Source organism: Pteropus medius, unplaced genomic scaffold (genome assembly GCF_902729225.1).
Source record: "Pteropus medius unplaced genomic scaffold, Ma_sr-lr_union100, whole genome shotgun sequence".
NCBI classification, from domain to species: Eukaryota; Metazoa; Chordata; class Mammalia; order Chiroptera; family Pteropodidae; genus Pteropus; species Pteropus medius.
Genome location: NW_024351073.1, coordinates 19,253,584 through 19,259,783, shown reverse-complemented (window position 1 = coordinate 19,259,783; position 6,200 = coordinate 19,253,584). Strand labels below are relative to the sequence as shown.

At 34.5% G+C, this 6,200-nt stretch overlaps 1 pseudogene; it reads left to right on the top strand.

Moving 5' to 3' along the window:
- The first annotated feature begins 5,733 nt into the window (after positions 1 to 5,733).
- Positions 5,734 to 5,852, top strand: LOC120586351 (uncharacterized; annotated as a pseudogene).
- Positions 5,853 to 6,200: the final 348 nt, after the last annotated feature.

The window sequence follows — 6,200 nt, the reverse complement described above, 5'->3', positions numbered from 1 at the left end:
TCAAATATGCTATGACATCTGACCTTATAATTTATTTGAGTGACGGTGCATTTAAACTCCATGATATATGGAAAACTGTGATGTCGTATTTATATTTCAAATACTGCGTAAAATTTACCCATACACTTCTTTATGACTATCTCATAGTGTTCCTAAGAAGAAATTTATGAGCGGTTTTGCAGTTTGTGCACAGATTTATAGTTGTTAGGAATAGTAATTTTGATCAAAGAAGGGAAGGTGACAGCTGCCCAACCTTCAAATCCATGAGTGTGCTCAGCTAGGTTGGGAACCTCCTCACGATGTGACGTGAAGTAGAATGCTGTGTATCATTCCTTTGGTCACATTTGGAGGCGTATGAGCTTTACAGGAGGCACTTCTGATTCCAAAGAGAAGAGCTGCTTTCTGGGGATCAAATTAAGTGTCATTGTTTGGGGGACAGATCAGCTAATGTTCAATGAAGAAAATGAAAAACTCTTTCTACCTAATAGGTAGTTTCCTTGGCCGGCATGTCATTTTCTATTACTCTAATAAATATATGCTCTAATCAAAAGCAATAACAAATCTTGATTAGATAAATTAATCTTTTTGAAAACATGTAATCTTTTCTTAGATGGTATTAGATTAAGTACTGCAAAAATCACCAATTTCCTTATTTATAAAACTTCCTCTTTAAATAATGAGCTCTGCCAAATTAGTGATACTTGCTTTCAGAGGCAAATGAAGCATTTCTTCTCTTGAACTGAAATTTTCACATTATACTCCATATATTTTCTTGATTCCTTTCTTTGAAATAACCTGAATTTACATGCACTATTGTGTCCTCAAGTTTATACCCTCGAGGCTCATTTATTCAGTTTTTAGGATCCATTTGAAAGGAAAATAGGTGATTTGCAGGTGAATTTTCCCTAGTTTTCTGTCGCAGTTTTGTTATTGTATCTTCTGTTATATCTATTATATGCAAAAATTGCTAAAAATTGAAAAACTAACATGATACAGCATAGCATCAGTAATTCAGTTCTTAATTCTACCTTAGGAAATTCTGTTGCATACAGTTTTGGGTCTCTTTTGAAAGGACCCTTCTATCAATTACAGTTTTTTTGTTTTTGTTTTTTTTTTACCTTTAGTAAGAAGGAGAATTTTCCATTTATAACTTCTTGTACTTCTACAGTCACATGTGATTTAAATAGCACACATTCATACCTCTATATAAAATACAGAATGGAAAATTTCTAGAGGATGAGGTAATCATAAACAGATTTTCTGATATTTTCTTTCCTCATCCTACTGCAGGGTTTTTCATACCAAATTTTAGAAATCTATATAGCAGAAATACAATAATAAACTGCTGGAATAGATAATGATATAAAATATTGGTTCAAACATATATTAAAATAAAAATAGGAAATTAATAATTTTCATTCAAGGTAATGGAGAGCAAAGTGAATCCAATTCGTATTATTCTAAACCTATCTTTTCTCACTTGCTTTGAAAATAATAATTAGAAAACAGCATGAGAAAAATTTGATATTTCATATTCAACTTAAGAATAATTTAAATGACTAGAATTTATTGGCTTATGTATTTCTAATAAGCATTCTGTAGTATTTAGTATTTACATAAATTCAATCATTTAAGAAACAGGTAAAAACCATTTGTAAGAAAGCTAAGTGTTTAGATATTTTGCCCAACAGCAATTACATTTTGAGAAATAGAAATCGGATAGAAATAAAATACAGTAATTTTTATTTAAATTTGCAATATATTTTAAGATATACCATTTGTTCTTATGTGAAAGTAGTCATTAAAAATGTTGAGTGATTTCTATTAAAATGATTTCTAAATTATAGGTCAGTTCTTTTGATATTCAAAAGGCCATGAAACAGAATCAATATTTTAAATCAGATTTGCATGACTGAATATAGTTGCTTGGCACGTTGAGAAAGCTGGCTACCTTTCCTAGAGTCATTAACTTCAAGTTATGCCTCATGCTGGCTGTCTTTGAAGCCTATGCTTTAATTCTCCATGCAAATGCATTTTTGTTAATCTAAAACAATCTCATCTTAAAGTTCCAGCTGAAGTTATAGGTTTTCCTTTAGATCTCATCCATGTTGTTGAAAACTCTTGCTCTGAAATTTACTGTCAGTTGCTATGGCATTAAAATCTATCCTGTCTTGCTCTGAACTGCATTGTCATAGGTACATGCAGTAAACTACTAGAACCATAAGGAACATATTTCCATTTTTGTTTGATTGCTTCAGGTCCTGTAAGTGCTTGTGGTATGAACATCATCATATACAATAATTATAACCACACTCTTGAGATTTAGCGTGATGTTTCTGGCATGTGCCTTACCAGAGACAGAGTATTATCCAAACTGTAAACATGGCTGCCATGGAAGTGACTCACCTCACCTGCTGGTTCATACAGGACCCGTCTCAATCAGACACTTTTTACTGTTAAGTAAGACTAGCTTTTCCTAATGAAATATAGACAATGCATTAAGATTATTAATGATCATTGTTGGGTTAATTAGTTCAACAGATCCTCTTTAGAAGTGAGTTTTGAAGAGGGCAACTTGAGAGGGTAAATTGCAATGGGTATGTGGGCCACAGCATCAGACATCTCTAACGTTTAAGGAGGAGATAAGCGTGCCAGATACACATTTTAAATTTAAATTCATAAACTTGTAAATAACCACTATCCTTTCACACACAAAAAAATGTGTCATTTGGCAGCATCTTGTTCTAGATGAATACATTATCCCTCTCTGAAAATTTATATTCTCCCTTTCTGAATAGAGTTCAGTCCTTTAGATTTATTTGGGACTAAATAAATTAGAGGGTAGATAAACGGGTACAGATTAATCTATAATGTCCATGATTTTTGAGACTATATAAGTTACTTAGTCTATATATTAGTAATTATAAAAGGAAACTTAGGTGTGCCATGCTAGGTGACAGTCTACAAAATTGGTTTTCTTATCTAGTGAATTTTAAATAGCACTTTAAGCTTGGGTATCTTTGTTCTTCTGGCAAAGGAAGTAATTTGATTCAGTATTATAAAGTCCAAGGCTTTTTATGGCGGCCCAAATTACCAGCTGATATTTAAATGAATCTGAGATTGAATCAGAGGTGGAGAGTTAAGGGTACTTGGGTGATGTTTCATATCAGTGGCTATTAATTTAGTTTTCAAATTTGGATGCAAAAAAGATAAAGAAAATTACGTTTTATAGGTTATGTGCCTTGTTGCAAAAATACCGACTTAAATACGTGAAAATTATAAAAATTAATTTTTGACTAGGAAATTTATAGTATGTTTGCTATATGATGATTTGTTTTTTATACAATCTGGCATGCATTTTTATTATTTTTAGTTATGAAGTCAAAACTTACTGTTATTTGGACTTTAAGTTGTGGTCTAAATTGGAATGAAAAATTTCACAGACACCTTTAACAAAAATAAATATACATACCCAAGGGAAGGAAGGGCCTTTTACTTGTGAACATACCTAACGATGAAGGTAAAATTTAGGCAGAATTTATGTTTAATTTTATACACGTATTTAACCTTGCGGGCTAGATGTCTGGCTGAAATTTGCTAAATACAAGGTAATACTTTGGTAGAGTCATGCTTGGAGTGACTGACTCTATGTGGTCTGAATAGTCTCCCTGTCCTCCAGCACACAATACAGGGTTGTGACTTGAATATCGAAATGAAAGGTTTCCCCTTAAAATACAATTTATATGTTTAAGCTTTGGGTTCTACGACCTAAATCTCATGTAAACAAATTGCAAAATACTCACATTTGCTATTTCAAGACTGATTAATGTATATTTCGAATGTCAAACACACCTAGTTTACTGTGAGTCAGTGATGCGTTCATATAAGCTGAATAATGCAGTTGTAAAAAATGTAGATAAAGCACTACCACTTAACACATCACTACACTGGTTAAACTCTGAAACATTAATCAAAGCACATTAGGCACTGAGTTTGGAGTGTGGGGAAGAACAAAAGGGATCTCTGTGATTGATTGAAAGAAAGAGTCTAGCACTAGAAACCTGTAATCACAGTGGCTCAGGCTGCAAGATGCTGATCGTTGCCATAGCAACAGACTGTGTTTTGTTACATCATGGAAATAAAGGGTGTGAGAGTTATGAGTGCAACATCCCACCGAGGGGTCAAATGCATAGTTATTATAGGAAAGGGTAATAGAAAATGTAGTCGCAGGTAAAGATGAGCATTTTGAAAAGGGTAATAATGAAAGTGCATGAAGATAGACGAGCAGCTCGTGAAAATTTGATTCTATTTTTACAGTGGGGCTTTCATTTGTAACCATGCTTAATCACAGTTATCGCTGGCTTCCTTATTCCTTCCTTCCTTCCTTTTTCCTTTCCTTTTTTTTCTTTATTATATAGCCGAGTGCAACTTCGAAAATAAAATTCAAATTTTTACCTATTTTATTTCCTGGGACACTAACTTATGGTACTGTCAATTTAGAGCAATATATTAAAATTTCGATTTTATATATTATAAAGATTACGGTCTCATCCAAATATTAGACTGCATCTGGGGAAAATGTCACATATTAAATATATGTGTTCTGCACACGTATCCCAATGTTATGGAGCATATTATAGACTCAAATGTGTTGATCCATCATTACACACAGTGTTCATCTTTATAACAAACCTACATTTGTTCAAAGCCTTATTTTTTTTTATAGAATTGCACTTCCCTTAGTGACTGAGTACGGTCCGAGTGGGCCGATGCGGCCACAGAGAGCAATGATAATGACATAGTGCCACAAAACTGTCTGAGGCACTGGGCAGTGGGACGAAGCAGGCAGGTGCGGAGTGCGGGTTCTGAGGGCGGTTGTCGCCTCACGTTAGTTCTCCGTTGTTCATTTCCCTGGAGGAGTGAACTCATGTGGACCTGGGAGTGGGGATGGCGGAGAGGTCACAGGCTTTCTGGCCCCAGGCGCCACATTTAGGAGTTAGGGTAATTCAGCCACATTGAGGGCAGGGCAGGATACCCGTGACGGCATCTTGTAATTTCACTGAAAAGGCCAGAGAAGGGATCTCGGATTTCTGCCTGACCACGTCTGGCGGCTGCTTAAGCCACGCCTGAGTGGAGCAGACCCAGAGACCACAGATCTGAACTGAGACGGGAAATAACTTGCATTTCGTGGTCAGCCTAATAAATTGCCTGCTAAAGACAGAAGAAACATTACTTACAGAGAGTAATAACAGATTTCAGAGTTTCCACATCTTAGCATTCATAATATCTAGGACACTGTCAAAGATAATTTTAAAAAAGAAAAGGTAAAATTTTGAGCCTCATACACTTATCAAAATGAACACATGTGAGTGATTTTATTCTATTCATTTATCAAGAAAGGGACCAGATAGATGTTATAACCAGTTCAAAAGATAAATATCAGGAATATTGAAATGAGTGTTCAAGTGCAGGGCAAAACTATTCTACATCAAGGAAGGAAGTCAATTTGAACTTTCACTAGATATAATAGAATTTGTAGGTCTATAAGTTACACGCAACTTAGATATAAAATAACTCAATGACGAAAAACTAAAATCAGATAACCTGGAGAGCATCTTTTAAACGTGTACTTTTCCGTAGAAATACATTTTTTTTTCCCAAACGCAATCCAAAATTTCCTAACATGAAAGGGGCTAGGAAATTGAGTAACACTCTCAATTGAAAATTAAATGAGTCTATGGCCATGCCACCCTGAACAAGCCTGATCCTGTCTGATCTCCAAAGCTAAGCAGGGTCGGGCCTGGTTAGTACTTGGATGGGAGACCACCTAGGAAGACCAGGTGCTCTAGGCGCAAAAAATAAAAAATAAGGGATTATAAACTGACAAGGTCCTTGTAATTTGTGAGGTCAACCAAGGGTTGCCTTGCCTTAAAAAAAAGAAAATTAAAATGAGATCAGTCTTGAGGTGGTCCAGAGGTTGGAATTAGGAAATCAGGATTTTGAAAGCCATGATAAATATACTCAGGTAAAGGAAAGTTAGCTTTAAAAAACACTTTAAAAAATATTAAGTCTCTCTCATCAGAGAAATGGAAACAATACAAAAGGAATAAAAATTCTAGGGCTGAAAAGTTAAATAAGTGAAGTAAAATAAAAATAAAAATTAATTGGATGGATTTAACAGCTGAAGGAGAATAAGAAAA